We start from the raw sequence: 22,484 nt of genomic DNA on the forward strand, positions 1-22,484 counted from the left end.
AGCAGGAACTCAGATCCCTTATAATGAAAGAGATCACTCCCTACTTTTGACCACGGTCTGTCTGGTACTGGGTGTGGGAGCAACGGTTCTCTCTGATTGTTGTTCCTGTTCTCATTACATATGGCACACTGAGATACCATCTCCTCAATTTGTGAAGACATGCATGGCCAATATAAAATGTCTCTGGCTCTTTCCTTGCACTTAACAATTCCTAAGTGTCACTCATGGATTTTGTTAATAATTTCTTGTCTCAACTGCTGCGGAACAATGAGCTTCGCTCCCTTGAACATCAGACCATCTGCGTGTGAGATTTCTTCTTTAAATGTCCAATAGGGTTGAATTTCCTTTTGTACAGCACTTCTGTCTTTCGGCCATCCCTTGAGTGTGGTTTCTTTTAGTAGCTGCATTTCGGGGTCTTCTGCCATTGCTGTTCTGAATGTGTGCAGTTTCTCTTCTGATATCGGCAGCTGCAGAGTGATCATATTCACTTCCAAGTCTTTCTCCAATAGATCTTCTTTCTGCTCTTTCAGGAACGCTCGACTTAGAGCATCTGCAATATGAAGTTCCTTGCCTGGCCTGTAGGTGACTTTTAGGCTGTACCTTTGCAACCTAAGCAGCATTGACTGTAGCCTCATGTTGGTGTAAAGGCTTTTTAAAGATGCTCTCCAAAGGCTTGTGGTCGCTCTCAACGTGTATGCTTTTTCCATAAACATACTGATGGAATTTTTCACATCCATAGACTATAGCAATTAGCTCTTTTTCTATCTGGGCATACCTGCGCTGACAGTCAGTGAGAGACCTAGACCCAAAAGCTACAGGTTGGTCATCTTGTAGTAGGACCGCTCCGAGGCCTTCTGAGCTGGCATCTACTGACATAGTCACTGGTTTGTTGACGTCATAAAACTTCAGGGTTGGAGCACTAGTGACCAGCTGTTTGATTTGTTCAAAACTCCTCTTTTGTGGTTCCTCCCAGTGCCACTCTATGTCATTTTCAAGCAGCTTCTTTAACGGTGCACTGACATCTGACAGATTTGGTATGAACTTGGCGAGATATTGAACCATACCATTGAACCTGAGCAGGACCTGTTTGTTCTGTGGTGGGGGTATTTGTGTCACTGCTCTCACCTTCTCCCCATCTGGTTTCAGCCCACTGGCGCTGAGTATATGTCCTATGTATCTTATTTCACTTGTCCTGACAGCGCACTTGTTCCTGTTCAGTTGCTCTGTCTAACAGTTTAAGCACCCTGTGGTCGTGCTCTTCCTTGGTGTCTCCCCATACAAGCATGTCATCTATGATGTTTACGACACCTTCTAGACCTTCAATCATCTGCGCTATTGCCCTTTGAAACACCTCTGGCGCAGATGAAATACCAAACGGTAGACGTAAGAATCTGTACCTACCTATGGGAGTGTTAAAGGTGTATAGCTTTGAACTTTCTTCGTCAAGCTTTATTTGCCAAAAACCCTGATTAGCGTCTAACACTGAGAAGAACTTGGCGTTTGGCATACGGGAAACTACTTCCTCCACAGTGAGCAATGGGTAATGCTCCCGTTTAATAGCTTCATTTAAGTCCTTAGGATCCATGCAGATTCTGATTTTATTTGGTTTGACCACAGTCACCATACTGTTAACCCACTCAGTTGGCTCAATCTGCCTTGTTATTACCCCCAATTTCTCCATGCGCTGTAGTTCCTCAACTACCCTGTCTCTGAGCGCGACTGGGACCCTCCTGGGAGCATGCACTACAGGTGTAACAGTGGGGTCAACTTGAATATGATGCTGACCGGGTAAGCAGCCCAGTCCACTGAACAGATCATCATAATCCTTAAGAATGTCACTTTCCTTGGAAATGTCATGCATTCTCTTTACTAAACCTAGTTTCTCACAAGTGGCTCCCCCTAGTGTCGCTGGTACATCCTGCTGTGTAATTTCAAACTCTATATTATGCTTTTGGCCTTTGTACTCACATGTCAGTGCTCTCTTGCCCAGTGGTGAAATCTTTTGCCCAAAGAAAGCAACTAGTTTGCATTTGCTCACCCTGAGTCTGCCTCTAACGTCCAGTTCATTCAGCGTTTTCACTGACATGGCGTTGCAGTCAGCGCCTGTATCCAGTTTGAAAGTCACTGCTTTTCTGTTTATCCTCACTGTTTCATTCCACAGATTTACCTTGAATTTTGTCTCCATCAGTCTGATGTGTTTTTCCTGCTCCACTTCGACTGTGCTGATGAACATTTCCTCCTCATCACTCTCACTCTGCTCAATTGCATGCAGCTTTTTTATATATTGGTGCTGTGGTGGGCCCTGCGCTCTACACACCTTGGCAAAGTGATTTCTCTTGTGGCATGACATGTCCTTGTTCCATGTCTGTAACCACATCTGTAGCAACTTGACTCATCTGGTTCAGTATGACCTGTGCTATCTGCAACTTTACTGTCTTTTGGCCTGACTGTTCTCAGTCTGTTCACATCCACCTCTTCTGTCAGTGCTTTCACTTGACTGGTTGTGATCTCACTCGCACTGCAAATATCCAAGGCTTTTGCTAGTGTCAGATCTGCTTCTCTTAACAGTCTGCCTCTTACTTGGTCATTAGTTATGCTACACACTATCCTGTCTCTTATCAGGGATTCGTTCAACTGACCAAATTCACAATCATTGGCTTTATACTTTAAATCCGTGACATAGGCATCTATTGTTTCTGACTGTTTCTGTGCACGTGTGAAGAACATGTGCCTTATATATGGCAAGTTTTTCCGGGGCTCACAATAGTCCTGAAATTTCTTCTTCAGTATGTCTATTTTGTCTTTTTCTTCTGCAGTAAAGACAAAAGTATTACATACTTTAATCGCCTCCTCTCCTGCGACATGAAGAAACGTTGCACACTGCACTTTTTGAGACTTTTCTGAGATGCCGCTGGCGATGCTAAATAGTTCGAAGCGCTGTGTCCAATTCCTCCAATTTTCAGAAAGATTGCCTTGCAGACTCAATGGCATCGGAGGTTGAAACTGCGCCATCCTATTATTCCAATTTTACTTCTGACACCATGTTATATTGACGAGGCTTAACCCGAGGTTCAATAAGATTCCTTTATTGACTCGTTCGTATATCTGCATCCATTCATGTCGCTCACGTCTGTCACGTTCAAGTCGTGTGTCTGTCGCCTTCCTGGTGACGTCACAATAACAACGACAATCAAAGAGGTTCAAATAGGGCTGGGCGATATGACCAAAAACGTTATCACGATAAAATTATAAAAAAAAATTCATATAATTCGATATCGATAATTATCGTCGATATAATGTCTGTCAAGTTTAATTAACTTCTTATGCTGCTGCGAATGTCTCGAGTCGAGTTGATGTCGTCATCAGTCCGCGCACGTTAGCAGTTAGCCGACAAGCGGAGTATCTCATGAGACAATGTAATAAATATGACACTAAAATACTCTTTTCCGCCACAATATATTGAAACGACGTCCACTGTATACCCCACACTACTATAAACGTGGCCTCAGAATTCACGCCACACACATACTCGGCACGTAAATATATAAAACAGCGCAGTGCAAGCTAATTAGCCTAGCAAGCCTTGTTGTTGAGTGAGTCCTACCTCTGGGTCTCCTTCCGGGTCTCCTTCGCTCTCGGCCATCTCCTTCACTGATTGGTTGTTAGTGCGTGCTCATATCCAAGCTTGGAAAATCGATATATCGAAACTTTGCGACCATGTTTCATGTTTATTTCGAGGAAATAATTTATCGCGATAGTTATCGTTATCGTTTTATCGCCCAGCCCTAGGTTCAAACCCAAACCTAATACATCACACTTATGGCTTTTGCAAATATATAGTGAAGAACGTGAGTTTAGAACTTTACGCAGGTGCCGTCTTCCAGATGCTGTTGTTTGATGAGCGTTGACTTGAACACCGGCGCCATCTTGTGGTTTACACCGTGGTCCATCCCACGCGCTGCTTCATGACGATCGAGACGAAGACCAGCGGCGCCATCTTGCTTCCACTTGACTTAGCGTAGACAGTTAAGATTTTACTGTGACATCCTCCGGGCACGATGCAAAACACAAGTAGATTTCTTGAACTGATTTTAATGAAGCTTGTTCATTCTCCATCCAAACCTCATCCAAACTGTAAAATCTGTATGACATACAAATGCATACAAAAGATACCATTAACATTGAAGTCCATTAAAACCATGGTCAGAACATCACTGTAACATATACCACAATCATCATCTAAAACAATTGTAATGGGAAATATTAAAGGACTAAACGATGAGCCGTTTACAAATCATTCTGAGTCATTATTTTTTTTTTTAAACTTTGACCAGTCAGCTGGTTCTTTTAGCGTTTATCGCTTTTTCATCGCATTCATACTTGGTCAAGTTCGACCGACAGAAGCAGGCTGAAAGGGTTCAGATGGGGGGGAAGACACTCTGGGAAAGGCACGGCTGCCGTCCGGGATTCGAACGCGCTCAGCCCCAGATCCGTGACGAGCACGGTTGTCCACGGCGCTGAAATAGCACTCGCGGTACGTGGTGAGCTACTGGAGCTCCCCCTGAGTCATTATTAATAATAATAAGAAAGTTTATTTCACCGTGGCCACAAATGAAAGGACAGCCTACAGTCAGAGACAACATGTTACATTTTAGCGTCTGGCCATAGACTGACCCAGAGCGCTGTTTCAGACATATGTTAAATACACAGTTGTCAGTCATAACATAATATCAGATATGATGATGAAGGTAAACAAAAATGGTTCTCAGTCACTGGGAACAACAACAAAGAAGTTATGGCTGGGGGATGTCGGAGTGTTCTTAAAGAGACATACACACATTAACCAGTCAAGCTGGCCACACTGAAAGTCACGCTGTATAACATGATGTCTCAACACAGATCTATAAGAACATGATAATATATTCCACGACAATTCCCCCGTTTGATAATTAATCACAATCATTATCACTTCATAAAGACAACAAAAAATATTATCATCCTCAAACCAAAAATAACACAAATAATAAAAACTCAGCACAAACTATTTTTATTATCTAAAAAACAAAAGGTCCTCTGGATTGACCCTGTGTCACGTGCAAAAGAGAAGTTGCCATAACAGCCAACCATCATTAGTGTCTCTTTGCAAATGTCCAGACGGTGGTCGAAGGACTCAATAGTACAGTCCAGTCTCTGGTTTTGTCAAGGCCATATTTCTCCCACCACCAAGCTGAAAAATAGAATCACAAAAAAACCAGGAGAGTATCTCGCCAAAAAGAGCATTTCCCATACAAACTTATTCAAAACAAACAATTCCCATAAAACTCGTTCAGTAGCGAAGAACAGATAACAGCAAGAAACAAAAACAAAATTTGCAGACTCTTCACAAAGAATGAAATATAATCTCAGGGAAGTCACACATAACCCAAGTTTACCATTGCAATGTACAGCATATTCAAAAACATCTTCATTCTGAACCAAGTTCAGTACATTATTACCTAATATCTCTTAGGATGATACCGTAATATCTGTATGTGTTTTGGTTCAAACTTGCCTCATTTATCATCTGTGACGAATCCCGGAACGGTCTCTCCTCCTTCCTCTGCCCGCAGTCCAAACACCCCCCTCTGCAGTCCATGGCTCCGATGCAAGGAGCGGCCCGGTGAATGGCTTAGACCGGCTGGCTTAGATTTTTGTCATCAGCTGATGCTCAAGGAGTCTGGTCAAAAGCCTGATGGAAGCTGTCTCTTAGATCTCTATCTCTGGACCAATGATACTATCAGGCTGGGGTCAGCTGTCGGATGATGTTCTTGGCGTCAGCTGGGTGTATGTGGCGACCAGCTGATAGGCCCTCTGCCTCCTAGTTCTGGAGCAGACTGGGACAGGTTACTTTCCCCGTAATCAGCTGTAGTCGGTTCCCCCACTCAGGTTCTCGGTTGTGCCCCTGATGGAACAGGCCTGCTGGAAACCGTCTCACAGATCTTTGTCCCCGGCTGATGGTCACGGAGAACTGTCCAGTGTCATAGCTGTAACTGCAGAGCAGAACCCCGGTTCAGTAGAATATCTGGGCCAGCACTTGTCAGTGGTCCTCTGCGCCCCATAGCTGTGTGTCCTCTTCTCGGGCAGAGACGGGGTACTTGGACCGGCACAGGAGACTGAAGAGAGACACGCCCAGCGAGAAACTCACAAAAGGAAAAGAGAGAGAGAAAGAAATAAAAATAAAAAGCTGTCCGGTAACATTTTACACACTAAAATTGTAAAAAGGTGTCCACTCAGGTTTGAAGTTAGGACATTCTATACTATACCCTCAAGAGTCTCGTTGGCCAAAAAAACAAACTATATATATATATATAATATTGCAATTCAGCCCCCCACCCCACCTTACAGCACGATGGTAATCCAATGGGAGGACTGACATCAATAAAACCATTAGAAAGCTCTGCATTAAAGTACATGTGTTTGCAAGAGTTCCATTGTAATAGATTTTATGTAAAATCAAGTCAAGTCAAGTCAAGAGTTTTATTTGTCACGGCATACGGAATACAATGAAATGCGGGTGGTCTTGCCCGCAACGATGTGCAATTGGTACAACATATAACATATAATAGAATCCAATACAAAAAATGTGTGCAATCAATTTGTGCAATAACAGGTAGCAGGTAACAATAAATTTGTGCAATAACGGGTAACAGTTAACAGTTAACAGTAGTAGTAATAGTAGTGCAATACACTGTTACTGTTGCTAATACTAATTTAAAGTGGCCTTTCCTTTTGGCAATAAGTGAGGGTGCGTGCGGCCTGAGTGTGTGCCCGCTCATGCTAAAGTGTTACAGTGGTACTCAATGTTCATTGTTCAGGACTCTGATGGCCTGGGGGAAGAAGCTGAGCCTAAGCCTCTCTGTCCTAGTAGCTGGGGTTCGCAGGCGTCTGCCTGACCTCAGCAGCTGGAACAGGCTGTTATTGGGGTGGTGAGGGTCTTTCATTATCCTGCAGGCTCTGGATTTGCACCTCTTGTTGTATAGAACCTGCAGGGGAGGTAGTGCAATACCCGTGGTACGCTCGGCTGAGCGCACCACTCTCTGTAGGGCCTTCTTGTCTTGTGCCGTGCTGTTTCCATACCAGGCAGTGATGTTTCCAGTCAAGATGCTCTCTACAGCTCCTGAGTAGAAGGACTGGAGTATCTTCCCCGATACTCTGAACTTCCTTAACTGTCTCAGGTGGTAGAGGCGCTGTTTCGCCTTCTTTACTACTGTGTCTATGTGTGTTGACCATGTCAGATCCTCTGAGATGTGGACCCCCAGGTACTTAAAGCTGCTCACCCTGTCCACGGTAGCCCCGTTAATCATCAGTGGTGTGTGTGTCTCCTGCTGTCCTCTCCTATAATCCACGATCAGCTCCTTGGTTTTACCAATGTTCAGGAGCAGGCTGTTGTCCTGGCACCAGCGTTCCAGTACCTCAACCTCCTCCCGGTAGGCCTTCTCGTCGTTGTCCGAGATCAGCCCCACCACCACCGTGTCGTCTGCGAACTTCACTATGGAGTTGGAGCTGAACTTGGCCACACAGTCGTGTGTGTAGAGTGAGTACAGCAGGGGGCTTAGAACACAGCCCTGGGGGGACCCGATGCTCAGGGTGATGGTGTTGGAGGTCTGACCCCCCACCCTGACCGCCTGGGGTCTTTCACTCAGAAAGTCCAGTACCCAGGCGCTCAGGGCGGAGCTCAGACCCAGCTCGATCAGCTTGTCCACCAGTCTGGTGGGGACTATGGTGTTGAACGCTGAGCTGTAGTCAATGAACAACAGTCTCACATAGCCCCCCTTCTGACGGTCAAGGTGGGAGAGGGTGCTGTGCAGTACCTGGGAGACCGCGTCGTCAGTGGACCTGTTTGTCCTGTATGCAAATTGCATAGGGTCCACATCACTGGGGAGGGAGGCACAAATGTGGTCCTTGACCAGCCTCTCAAAACATTTCATGACCACAGAGGTGAGTGCCACCGGTCTGTAGTCATTTGGACATGTTGGGGAGGGTTTCTTCGGTACAGGGATGATGGTAGACATCTTGAAGCAGGCAGGGACCACCGACTCCGTCAGGGATTGATTAAATATGGCGGTGAACACCGGGGCAAGCTGGTTGGCACAGGACTTAAGTATGCGTCCTGTTATACCATCTGGGCCAGCAGCCTTCCTGGTGTTCACCTGCATAAATGCTCTTCTCACACTGTGTACCGTCAATGAGAGAGCGTCCCCCCCCCCGCGGATGCCCCCCCCCCCCCTCCACAACAGCCGGCGCACCAGTGACGTCACTAGCCGTTGGGCTAGCAGTGCCACTGTTTGCACCAAACCGTGCATAGAAGGTGTTGAGCTGGTCCGCAAGGGAGGCGTCGTCGCTCCCCATTGAGGGGGCGCTGACTTTGTAGTCAGTTATAGCCCTCAGTCCCTGCCATAAGCCTCTTGTGTCAAATCTTCGGTTTGACAGGTTTGACTGTCGTCCCTGCAAAAGTCCACAACGAACGCTGGGTTCCTCAGCTCCGTCCTAAATCAACACCTCCCTGCCTTCCCAATCTACGCCACTAGATAGTAGTAGAGCCCTGGAATCACTATTCCCCTATGGGCAATGGACATTTCCCAGCACTACCCCACCTCCCCCTAGATGGCGGCCAAACTCAGTCTAGAGTACTCTAGCTGACGTGTGACTCTGGTTCCTGTTCCTATCTCCTCGTGGCTCTGGGCGGCCATCTTGTCTGCTCAATTTTGTTGACATCTCCCCTCATCTCATCTGTCTCTGTGCCTAATGGCTATTCTCTTAAACAAACGGCCCGTGCTCCCTCTCTCTGTGCCGGTTGCCTATCTTATCAGCTTGTTTATGTTACCACCCTGCCGATGACCTCGGAGCCTTATGGCTCTCTGTGCTGTCGCCTATTTACTGTGTCTCATCTCGCCATAGCAACGACAGCCCCCTTCTGGTTGTCATGCCATGACAACAGCCTTAACCTTTACCCAATATTAAAACGCAGTCTCTACTGTCCAACCCCTCTCCGCGCTGCTGTCTCTGCCTAGCTTATCTCTTGTTGATGTGCTGTGGAATTCAAAACATTCTGCTCTGCTAACGCGGCCTGCCTCTGAAAACACTGGTTCCACCACCGTCTAACCCGTGATGATACATTGAAAAAACACCGATATCCCTCATTGGCAAATTACCTGTCTATCACTCTTTTAATAACGACCAAAAGGGCCGTGATTATAGTCTGATTACTCAGAAGCAAGCTCCTGCAGGGTTTTTGCTACTCGTGTCCATGTCTGTATCACGACTAATGCTGGCCCTTATTGAAGTTATTTTGTTATGGTACCTTTTAAAATGCAAATTACAAAACAGCAACCTCACAAAGACACCACTTCAAAAGTGCACTATTTCGGTTTTTGTCACATTCGCATAACTTGCAATTAGTGTACAAAACTAATTTATTACACACATAATCCTTAGAATGATTGTATCTTGTAGCTTGTGCTCACTTTATCCCTCAATAAATTGTTTCTCATTTGAAGTGAGGAAAAGAATAATCTCCCAAGTACTACCTCTCATTGTAGATTATGCTGATATTGTATATCTGAACTCAAACCTCTCAATGTATTATATAACTCCATCTGACTGGAACAACCTTCCTCTTTCTCTCAGATCTGTTACCTCTCTTGGCCGCTTTAAGCTACAGTAACTATCTGTATGTAATGTTTTACGTTTGTGCATAGGACCCCCTCTAAAATGAGATGCACCTTTATCAAACCAAAACATCATTTTGAGGCCGCGCACAGCTTTGTTTGTAATGTTTTGAGCAGAATCTTAATGCTGGTCGGATCTATGCGCTTCTGCGACGTGGCTGAAACAAATCATTGGTTAACTCTCATGGTTAACGGTAGAGAATAGGCTGGTTTTCAACACAGTTACATTTTTCAGGAACACTGTCTTTCCGTTTTCTTATACAAACAAATTGTCAGATGCAACCAGGCTCATTCTTATTTTACTAGGTCAGCTGATGATGGACAGATTATGTTACCACGTCCAAAATCAAATGCTTTAAAGAGGACTGTTGTTTATCGTGCCATCAATCATTGGAATAACTGCCACTGCCCACTGAACATAAGTAAATTGAATAGTAAACTGTCATTCAAATACCACCTGAGAATGCACTACTTAAATATGTGAGCAAAATATTCTGATGTTGATAATGATGTCTACAATGTTTTACTGTTTTTAGATTATCATTGTTAATTGTGATTGTCATATGTATCTCATGTTGTTATGTTTTGTGTCTTCTGTTGTCTTTCTATGTGGACCCCAGGAAGACTAGCTCGCCACTTAGGTGACAGCTAATGGGGATCCTTTTAAACAATAAACAACAACAATAAACAATATGACTTGCTGCCATAGTGAAGCGTCTCTTTATATCAGTTTATAAACCAAATCTACATTGAAAAACGCTCCTATTCCCCCCCTTTGATTCTATTCACCCCTCAGAATCATAAATCATTATTTGGTTTTTCAATTAATTATACCCAAAAATAGGCCCCCTCCTTCTGCTCCCATTATACCTGTCTCAATGTATAGCAAAAATGAACCCTTGGCCCATGATTGAATGAATTTGAGACCCCTTGTCTATCCCTTTAAAAAAAACAATGTACTTTTACTTTTCAGTACTTAAGTACACTCAAAAGTAGGATTTTTTTACTCTTAATCATAAGTGTGTTTTTGGCCAGCTACCTTGTTAATTTGATTGTTTATTATAAAACAAACTGAAACTGGACACAAGCCCTCTGTCTGGATTTTTGTGTCATCCTTTTAACATGTACATGTATTATTAATGTACCTTGCGCCGCAGTACCATGTACAAAATGTTAATAAAGTGTGAGGAAACAAACTGGAAACCTAATAAATAAAAAGGCAGTGAAACCATAATCAAATAAAGACCAAAATATACACTATCTCTATTGGAATGGAGACTTCAGCACAGGATAAACTAGGGATGGGCAAAAATAATCCAGATCGATCGATCACATGATGTACTCGAGTACTCGTGGAGGAAAACGCTGTACAAAATAAACGTATTTTCCGGTGTTTTAGACTTTTATTTTGAAGCCCACCGCTCCGTCTTTTCCGATGTTCTAGACTTTTATTTTGAAGCCCACCGACCGGACCGGAAGTATTGTTGTGTGATTATCCTAGCAGAACCTATGCGCGGACCACTTGTCTCGCCCGGTTCTGTGTTTTTGAGCTAATGATAAAACGTTAGGTTATAACTATAACCAAGTTCTGTTAATAGTGGTGACGCTCGGCGTCACTCATGCACTATCCCCGCATGTGCACGCGCACTGAATAAAGACCACAATGTACCTCTATATCCCAATATTTGTCTGACCACACCCTTATCAGCTTCCCATATAAGCAGGGGTGGGGCCACCCCCTTGCCTCCTTCCCAAGCTTTCACCACAAGGCGAGATCAAGGGCTGCAGCGGCGTCGGACGCCGAGTGTCACCACTATTAACAGAACTTGGTTATAGTTATAACCTAACGTTCTGTGACATAGTGGCTCCGCTCGGCGTCACTCATGCACAAGGGAGGCCGAGCGGGAGCCACCGGCCGACAAATACACCCCGCTGAAGGCCCCCCACAACCATCAGAACAGGGAGGGCCGAGCCCCCCCGACCCCCCCTAATGGAGGGCACCCCCCCTATTGGAGGTTTCCCGGAAGGGCGACGGACCCGACCGTGCGAAGAGGCACTCAAGCAACTCAACGCACAGGGTGAGCAGACCGTGGCCTGACCCCACGACTACACACACGCACAACCCGCATGCCACCCGGGAACGAACGGAGGGAACAACCTCGTTACTGCCCCCAGAATCACAGGGTCAAGGGCAAACCCAACCCTGTGGCAAGGCCGTAGCAGCGGAGCGTGAAGGAAGGCCCAGACCCACCAAAGGGACTGGAACCCCTGGAACGGAGGCCCGGAGAAGTCCTTGATGCCAGCATCAAGACCCCACCAGGTGGGCACTTAGTGACCCCGCCCCCCACATCGCCAGCGTATTCGGACAAAGGCCCCTCAGCCGAGCGGGCCCTGTCCCCCCAATAGTACACCGCCTGGCACACTGACCCTGCAGAACAGGCAGTCAGCATGGCCGTAAGCACACAAAAAAGGTTAACCAACGGAAGCAGGCAGCGCACCGGGGAAAAAACTAGGCAACAGGCTGTAACCTGAGCCTGGAGCACTGCGGACGAGACAGGCGCCAAAGGAGTCAGCTGAAAACAGCCGCCCCGGCGGAAGGGGCGTATGCTGGCGTTGTTGCATGACCAAGCCTCCATTTAAAAAAAACCCACCCAGAGGGGTTGAGGCAGAGAAGGCTGACACGATTGGCAGACGTCATGAACGTGCAGTGTCAACCCGGGAGTTGACACTGCTCCAACACACCAGGGAATCAACCACCTTGGTGTTACCCAATGCGGTGGTTGTTCCTATAACCCCTCAAGAAAAAACTCCAAAACACACCTGCGGGTATACACCGGCTATACCACAGTACAAGTGTTTCAGTTTTCAAAAAAGGGTTAACCCAGGCCTACGGGTCGACGAAACATTACTTCGGACCGGGCCCGGCGATACGGGAAGTACAGGGTCACCAGAGGAGGTCTAAGACCACCCCAACAGGCCCCTCTTCGCCATGCGTGAGAGAGGAGCGAAAAGAATGGAGAACCAGCCCCAAGCACACCGTACTTGGTATTCCCAGGCGGTCTCCCAACCAAGTACTAACCAGGACCAACCTGCGTACCGGCCGAGATCTGACGAGATCGAGCGTGTACAGGTTGGCATGGCCGTAAGCCATTACGACAGTGCAGAGTACAAAATGTACCCAACCAGGGTCTCCATAGCGCTTAACCCTGTGACACCCGGACCGACCTGGCATTTTCCCCCTGAAAAAGCCCAAGTCCCTCAGGGTACCAGAACAGCAGATCTGCATCCCCGGCGGACAACGGGTTTAACTGATCCGGACCAGCGTGACCAGAACCAGACCCGTGCCCTAACCACGCCGACATGCCTACTCCAGGAGAAGGGGCAGATATGCGTGTTGATCTTAAACATGAAAAGAAGGCGCCACCCAGACGTTCGGGCGAACCGCGCCCGGTGGCCCACCCCCAGGGCGTGAGACCCCTCTACATATGTTCAGATCCATTCCGTCATCATCCCCCAGATATGAACGAGAATCCGTCGACAACCAAAACAGGTCGTCGGAAGAGGAAAAACCTCCATCCCAGTTGCTTTATAAAAACGCCGTTTTAACCTCAAGCAACCAAGGCGTGCCAGTCAGTCGCCTGATTACAGAACACCCCGAGCTAGCACTATACGTGCGTCGGGACACAACCACATCAATGAACAGGCTATTTAGACCTATCATTGAATCCCCAAGGCGCCCAGGGGAACAACAAGAGGGGTGTGATGCTTCCTAACTCCAACTCTTCTTAATAGAAAAGAAGGAAGCACCAACAGCATGTATCCCAGTCTACACAGCCGGGGGTAAATTTTTTTCACATTTTTACATCCCACCACCCTCCCATAGGGAGGAGACGGAAATCCCCAGAGAGACTTCCCACGCGAGCTGTACAGATTGAAAAGAATATATTGCACCTTGAGCCATGTAAAAGTTTGGTTTTAGGGCTCTCCGGGGAGGAGGCACTGAACCCATACACACTCAATAATCGAATTGAATTGAATACACACACAATAGAGTAGGACTCCTTCTTGAGGTTCCACTCACCTTGACAATCTGAGGAGGAGGCGCTGTACTCTGAGGAGGCTCCCTCACATGGAAGGAGAGTCCCAACTCACAGAAGGCCCGAATAGGAGCTTTGTGAGGAGGAGCCCTGACCACCCCCCGAAACAGATCCATCATAAGGATCTGAACAGCACACGGAAGTCCTACCAACAGAGACGCGCACAGTGACGTACTCTATGGCGGGGGAATTTCTGCGGTGCACACGCCCAATATTCCAGGGCGTGGGACCAGGAAACTCCCTCACCCATGATACGATGTAATGACAAAAAAGAGTATGATGCAGTCATAGTCAGCTCCATGAAGCGTCTAACAGCTTCACACAGCGCATGTGCCAACCTGCTATCTGATTTTTACTAAGGAAAAAACACAGAATAGAGAGGGCCCTCTCAAGAGCCCCGGTATCAGACTTACACATGTGCTTCTGTGGCCAGCCCAACCCAGTTGTAGGTCACACGACACACACAACCCATTATCACCTACAAAAAATGGCAAAAACACTCTACAGAGGAACGCCGTTTTTCATAATGAGAGAATACACAATTCTCGATTAGTATCGGCCACAGGCCTTGCTAAGCACACACGAAAAAGTTACCAAACAATCTTGTCTGTAGGAAAATAAAGTCTCTCAAGCGGTTAGCACAACCCCAACAACTAAGCTAAGGGTTACATCGTATCCCTACCACACAGTGACACAATATAGTGTAACAACATGTCTGAGAGGAGGATGAAGAAGTCCCCAGGGAACCGGGGGGAAACATAACCCTCCTACTTTACCCTTAATACGGCCAGTTAAACAGGTAAACCTGTCAATATGTGAACACACTGTTCATTGTCATTACAGGCTGAGAAAAGAATAATTCTTTACTCATATGTCACTAAGCATAGCTTTATAGGTTAGCTTAACCCCCTTAGTTGTGAGTACACGGTACATGAACACACAATGTGTCTCAACTAGGGATGGCCGATATTATCGGCCGACCGATATTATCGGCCGATATCGGCAGTAAAATGTGATATCGGAAAATATCGGTATCTGTAATTTTTTTTTTTAAAACAATAACAATATTGCATCCAGTGAAATTATTAGTTACCTAAAATTATTCAGTTTTTTTGGGGGGGAAACCCTGCATATATCGGTATCAGTTGATATCGGTATCGGAAATTAAGAGTTGGACAATATCGGAATATCGGTATCGGTAAAAAAGACAATATCGAGCATCCCTAGTCTCAACACAACAAACCAGATCATTTTCATATCTGTAACAATAACCCGATTTGCATGGAGACCAGTGACAAGACAATTCACACATAACTCGCGTCGTATCCTAAATGTAGTGCAGCAACACTCGTTTTGGAAAACATCGTTATTTACAAAACATTTAGAAGGGAAAGCAAGAAGAAGTGTTCAAGGTCTGGTCAGGACCTTGCCTACCAGGAGCGCAGATCAAGCGAATTGCAGTCTCTAACATGGCACCGAAGTAAACACAGCCTCCTGTGTTTGACAACACAGGCAGCTCGCTGCTCCAACCCGCCGCTACGGTGCTCCTTGTTGACGCAGTCCTCGCCGGCCTGGCTCAGGGCAGGTTCGACGAACATCCTCTGTCAAAGATGAGGTCGTAGTCAAGAGTGTTTAAAACATGTTATAGTCACAGCACGTTCAACAGTGTAGCATTAAGCTAACGGCCGCTAGCAGCAAGCTAACGTTACCTAGCCTAGTGACACAACAGGCTTGGTAAACACAGCGAGCTAGCGCCGCAGCTAACAGCTGACTGGCTAACACAGTAGGCCACAACTAGCACGCAAGCTAAGCAGCTATCACCTGAACTTGTACACAATGAACAAACCACACTCAGACATGCCGCCGTTCTGAAACCCTCCTCACTGTTTAAGAGAGAAGAGAAACGAGATGTTAACACAGTTTACAACGGTGATTTTACCAACATCCGACGGAGCCAGCACAAATCCCATCTGGGCTGTAGCTGACTTGAACACGGATCTTCCGCTAACGAACAGCCATGCCCATATTTCCTCGTGAGGGTATACTCTCTTTTGTATATGAAAGACGGGGCCTACACGGTGACAGAGAAAAATCCACTCTTCCAGAGAACACAGGGAGCACCAGTGTTACTGGTCGTGGCCCACTAGTTGACTATAATGGGCTTCAGACCAAGGTCCTCCGCCGTCGCCTAAGAGGCTGAACAAAAGACCCTAATCTGGGGCCGGTTTTCGTAAACATTGTCAGCTAGCCCCCATAGCACTAACAGACAAGTGAAGCTCGCAAGCAACATTACTCACCAACCTGGAACCCACCGCTTCTCACAACAGCGGCGCGTCCTACAGTCCAGCTGTATCGCTGGAGGGTTTCACCCCAACCAGCCGCAGCAAAGAAGACTGTAGTTGGGAGGCATGTAGCGGCGTGCTCCCAATACGAAAACCGGTGGAGGTTTTTAGAATGATCACCATCTTCCAGACACTCCAGTGACGAAGACAATATCGCCGTATTTTCTCGAAAATAGTGAGAGAAAATAAAGATATGATGTCAACGTATCTCTTGTTTTCCAACTCTTCTCCTACCATCACATCACGTCAAGTGGGGACCGAGGCACTACCTTGTGGTGAAAGTGAGAAGGAGGCGAGGGGGTGGCCCCACCCCTGCTTATATGGGAAGCTGATAGGGGTGTGGTCAGACAAATATTGGGATATAAAGGTACATTGTGGTCTTTATTCAGTGCGTGTGCACATGCGGGGATAGTGCATGAGTGACGCCGAGCAGAGCCACTATGTCACAGAACAAATGTTGAGATTGTTGGTGAACAACTAACTTTAGGTTAGTTTCAACATTACCCACTAACGTTAGATGCAGCTACTACAGGCAATCAACGATGAGGAGGAAGCGTCAAATCCGTATATACTAGAATAGTAAGCCCTGTGGTGCGTAGGCACAACTCGAAACTACCTGTTATAATAAATTAATTCATGTTTAACTTGTCCCCGTGTCCAGTCCTTTGACCAGCCCCACCCGTTCATTGTAAACAATGATGCATGTAATTGTATTAACGCTATTCTGTGTTGTAGCTATGCTATACGTTGTATTTAGTTTGTTAGCTATTTAGCTAATGTTGTTAGCATTGAATGCGCATCAACGAACGCTAGATCTTTAATCTTTATTTAGCAGTCCAGTTTCTCCGGAATTAGCGAGTAACTACTTGGGTCTAAAAAACAGCTAACGTTACACTACACATAACGCTACTTGGTTAAAAGGAGCAACACTATTGAGAAATGTAGTTAAGCTATATGTGCCGTTGCTATAGGCGAGCACAATAACGTCTGTACACACCCGCACATATTTCCCCTGTATGATAGCACACACATAATTCTCCCTTACATATCTGTAGATATTATATCTATACCTGTACATATCCAGTGGGTCTTTTTAGACCTAGTGTCGTCTCTCTACTGTCACCTTCCAATGACAGTTTTGTAAAGCTCAGTTGATATAACGCAAGCAAATTGTCCTGTACTTTATGTGGCTTCTTGTTTTCATTCCTGTGTCTGACTAGGCTCCCTCCCCTAAACAAATGAAAAATAGAATTTAACCCTTAAAACACTGCCTTTCTTCACCGGCCCACAAACTGCCTCTCTTTGTCAGTATTCCGTCTCGCCTTTTTAAAAGAGGTTTTTGATTTTAAGTCAGCTGGCTCTTTTATTTTTGTTTTGGTGCATGTGTAGTATATTTCCCGGCTCAAACTGTAAAACTACTGTAAGAAATGGGTAGGGAAATCTGCATTTCCCCAGACAGGTCAACAAGCTACTGGACGAAGCTGATAACTGTAAGGCCAGTGCACAACACCTTAGATAGACTCATGTTGTTCTTAAAATATAGTGTTCTGTATTTCCCCCAAATAGTAGTTACATTTGTTAGTGAAATACTGCTGTGGGCCTTGGGTCCTCTGAAAATAACAGGTCACCATAAGGCACTGTATTTAAATATAGTCAGTGAGTCTGGCTTTCCTGAGACAAAAGGATTACCGCCTCCAAATTCCTCAGAGACTCAGCAGCCGCCATCACCCCAATCATCACACACATAATAAACCTCTCCATAAAACAGGGACACGTCCCCAAGGACTTCAAAATTGCGAGGGTGACCCCTCTGCACAAAAAGGGCAGCAAATTAGACCCAGGCAACTACCGCCCTGTTTCTATTCTCACCTCCATCTCGAAAGTCATGGAAAAAATAGTCTACGAACAGGTCGAAAAGTACCTAGCGGAAAAAAATCTAATCTACGAATTCCAATCTGGCTTCAGAACATCCCACTCCACTGACACATGCCTTCTCTATTTGAATGACCACATCAAACAAGAGGTGGACGCAGGCAAATACTGCGGCATGGTCATGCTGGACCTACAAAAGGCCTTTGACACGGTCAATCACTCCATTCTGATTGACAAGCTAAAAGCAATTGGTTTTGATAGTCTATCAGTGAGCTGGATGCAATCCTACCTTGAGGGGAGGGAACAGATGGTGGAGGTAAACGGTACCCTATCCCCCCCCCTCACAGTGAGCTGTGGTGTTCCACAAGGAAGCATACTAGGACCGCTACTGTTCCTAATTTATGCAAATGACATGTCGTCAGCTTGTGACTGCAACTTGTTCCTGTTTGCGGACGACTCAGCCCTGCTGGTCTCTGACAAGAACAAGTTACAGGTTGAAAAAACCCTCAGCTCGGAACTAGGCAGAATCTGCATATGGCTCGCTGATAACAAACTATCATTACACATGGGCAAAACAGAGTCCATTCTCTTCGGTTCAAATAACAAACTCAGCAAGACCGACGGCTTCTCAGTTACAGTGGGTGACAATATTGTCACAAGGAAAGATGAAATTACCTACCTGGGTTCCATCCTAGAGGCTAATCTCTCCTGTGACAAAATGGCATCCAATGTAATAAAAAAAGTCAACCAACGAACTCGATTCTTGTACCGGATCTCCTCTCTGGTAAACAAGAATACACTGAAGACTCTGGCAGGAGCACTCATTCAGGGGTACTACGACTATGCTTGCACCTCATGGTACTGTGATGTGAATGGGCCGAAGTGATGACGTCACGAGCAGGGACTCAAGTGGCTCATTATTGAACGCAGGTGTTTTTTGATTGTGTGCTGGATGAGGCGCTGAGACTGTTTGATAAGCCAGTGGGTCTCAGAGATCGAGGTTGGAGCACGCACGCAGTAACCAGACTCTGTTATGGCCCGGGGGGTGGGGTCGATCGTGGAGAGTTATCCGCCGGCGATGAAGACAAGCTAGATAGCCGTCCATAGTTCCCGGTAGCAAGAGGAGGGGAGGCTTAACCTCCTGGAGATAGTTAGGGACGGGACATAGAGGGTCTGAGTTACATCGCTCCCAAAAGACTTTATACTCGGCTCGTCCTCGCGGACACCGAGTACGTTACCAGGTTACAAATCCAACTGTATCCTGGAGGACCACCGTGTGCCGGAACATTCGTCCGGAGAGTGGACGGGGTCCAACGCTTCGACCCTCGGGGGGGGTCGCGCCGTGCGGCGAGTTAAGTCCACTGTTACCCACACTTGCACTTAATATAGGATTTTGTATTACAGTCTATTTTTATAACTGTGTAGGCCTACTGTATATATATATATTGTATATGGGATATTGTGTAATTTCTATTTACCTTATCTGTATGATATCGTGCCCTTAATTAACCTGCATATTCGACTAGTCCTTTTATATGCCCTATTTATTATATAGCCCAGGCTGGTATATATTGTATAGATATTGTGTGACCCATTGAAGGGGAACAGGGGAACCAAGAGGGAGGGGTAATTCGGACCTGGGGGAGTCTGCTATAATTAGTGTGTTCAATTGATCCATTTTCTACCGGTGCCTATTTGGGAGTGTGATTAGCGGGCCGTGTGTGTGATTAGGCATCCCCTTTGTATAAACGTGCCGTGCCTCTTAAAGAGGGTGTTTTGACGTGGGTTACTGTAATAGGATGTATCTATGCATGTTCATAATTGCGTGCCTCATATCAGAGGGTGACTGAGTTACGGTTGCAGACGACCTTTACGTGGTCCGATTAGTCCCCCCAATTAGAGACCCCTAGTACCTGTATGAATTAGGTGTTGTAATAAAGTGTCTTATTAGACGTGAGGCCGTACCAAGTGAGAGAGGTGGCGGAGGGTACAGCGAGAGGGTGGGCTGATAGCGGTAGGCGATGCCCTAGATATTCACATGGACCAGAGCTGGTCGGATAAAGTGTGTGTGACTATTGTTGTACAGTGTGCATGTACCGTACCTCGTTCAAACTAAGGGTTGTTGCCCATATATAAAGTGTGCTGTGAGATGTGCTCCACCTAGAGGTGAAGGGTTTACCTATAGATGTGATAGTGCTGTAGTGCTGTAATGTATAGAGTGATTAACTTAGAGGTGATATAAATTTACCTAGGGGACGTCTGTCTATACCTGCCGCATTCTCTGGTCCTGTTAAACCCTGCATGTCACAGAAGGGAAAGATGTATTGGCTTCATGGCTCATAGGTTTTAATTAATAGCTCAGATCATTGTTTAGCATAGGACTTAAATAAATAAAGTTGGTATTCCTTGTAAACCCGGTTGTGATGTTGGTTATTTCAGGCATCTGGATAAATAGCAGTTTCCCTGCTAAGTAGCAGTTTCTCCTGCTACTGGTATAACTCACGTATTTATTACATTGGTGACAGCGGTGGGATATAGAAAAAATATGCCTGGAGATAACCAACCGCCGGCTGAGGCCGGCTCAAGTCGATCAGACGCGTCTCCTTCCCCTAGTAGTAATCTGGCTATGTCCCGACCCATTTTTTTGCCTGAGACTTTCACTGGTGCCGGCCGGGAATGGTCTGATTGGGCTGAACAGTTTGAAATGGCCGCGGGGGTTAATAATTGGAGCGAAACATTGAGACTAAAATTTATGAGTCTTCTCTTGTCAGGTCGAGCCCGAGAGGTATATGGTGGGTTATCGGCCACCGCTAAAGCTAATTATGCCTTACTCAAAGAAGCCATGGGTAGATGCTTAGAACCATGTGATAGTGATGATTGGAGCAGGGCCACCTTCTCTTCTCGTAAAAGGTTACATAAGGAGAATATCCGAGAATTTGGTATTGCGCTTCGGAGGCTGGTTGTTAAAGCGTACCCCTCAGCGGACGCCCACACCCAAGATTTATTGGCTAAGGATCATTTTATTTCTAATGTTGGGAATGGGGAATTGCGAGTTAGCCTTCGCAGTGCCAAACCTACAACCTTAGAGGATGCCATTAATCTTGCTGCAGAATTGGAGCTGATTAGGGAGTTGGAGGGCAGTAAATTGGCCTCTGATGCACAGGTGCGTGGAGTCACTGAGCAATCTGGGCGTGACAAACAAATGGATACGCTGCTGGGGGTCGTAGAGGGCCTGCGGCAGGAAGTTAAGTCTCTGAAAACCACTGTACAGACTATAGCCAATTCAAGCCAATCTGTTCCTAAACCTACACCTCCCGTGTCTGCTCCCCTTCCATACTCTGTTAGTGCCCCCACTCCCCAGACTAGATGTGAGGGAGAAAGAGAGAGGGGTTGCTGGGAATGTGGGTGTAATCGTCACTTCAGACGCGACTGTCCTTATTTAAAGGGAAACTAGAGGGGGTGTGCACAGAGGGTCCAATGCCCGCCCCCATTTCTGAGTCTACTGTGGCCCCTGACAGCTTGAAGGGTGGTTCGGGATATCTCCAAGCTAAGATAGGTGGTGTTGTGGCTGAAGGTTGTTTAACACAGCAGGAGACGATATTTCCAATTGTAACAAGTAGGTAATTTATTTAAGAAAAGAAGTTCTTAACAGCAAGAGCTATGGGTCGAGCAGAGGATCACCACAGCTTGAACAAAAAACACTCCTCCCTCAATCCCTTTGCCTGTCCCCTAAATCCCCTCTCAGTCCTGCCCCCCCATGACAGATATGATGACGTATCATATCATGTCAGATCTGACATGACGTACATTAAGATGATACGTAGATTTAACATCGGAGAGAGATAAGAACATTAAGAACATGAAGAGAGATAAACAAGATATGATGTCCACACACGATATGATGTAGAGAGTGAGATGTGTGTGTGTGTGTGTGTGTGTGTGTGTGTGTGCGTGCGTCTGCGTACAGACGTATGTGTATTGTATGTGTGTATTGTGTCACAGGGAATGTGTGTGTGTGTGTGTGTGTCGGTGTGTATGTCTGTGCGACTGTGTGTGTCTGTGTACGTGTGTGTCCGTGTGTCTGTGTGTGTGTGCTGTGCCTGTGTGAAAGAGAGAAAAGAACAAGATATGAAAGCATACAATGTACGAGATTACCAGCACACAACATGCCGTACTGAAATGTCCATCTGTTCCAAATTGTTTTAAGAACGTCAGCCAGACCGTCTTTCAGCACTGCTAGTTGACCTATATTAAACTAGTCCACCCCATACCCATTTTCCCCAACATTCCCCCATTTGGGGCTATCCCTAGTCCCACCCAAATCATATAACCAAGAAAATGTGAACGTCTAACTAAACGAGAAACCATATTTATATAATAAAAGTTTAAATGGCTGATCTAAACAAGAAACCTAGCCATATAATAAATTTTAAATGTCTAACTAAACAAGAAACCTTACTTCATTC

This window comes from Notolepis coatsorum (genome assembly GCF_963971535.1).
Source record: "Notolepis coatsorum genome assembly, chromosome: 6".
Classification (NCBI taxonomy): domain Eukaryota; kingdom Metazoa; phylum Chordata; class Actinopteri; order Aulopiformes; family Paralepididae; genus Notolepis; species Notolepis coatsorum.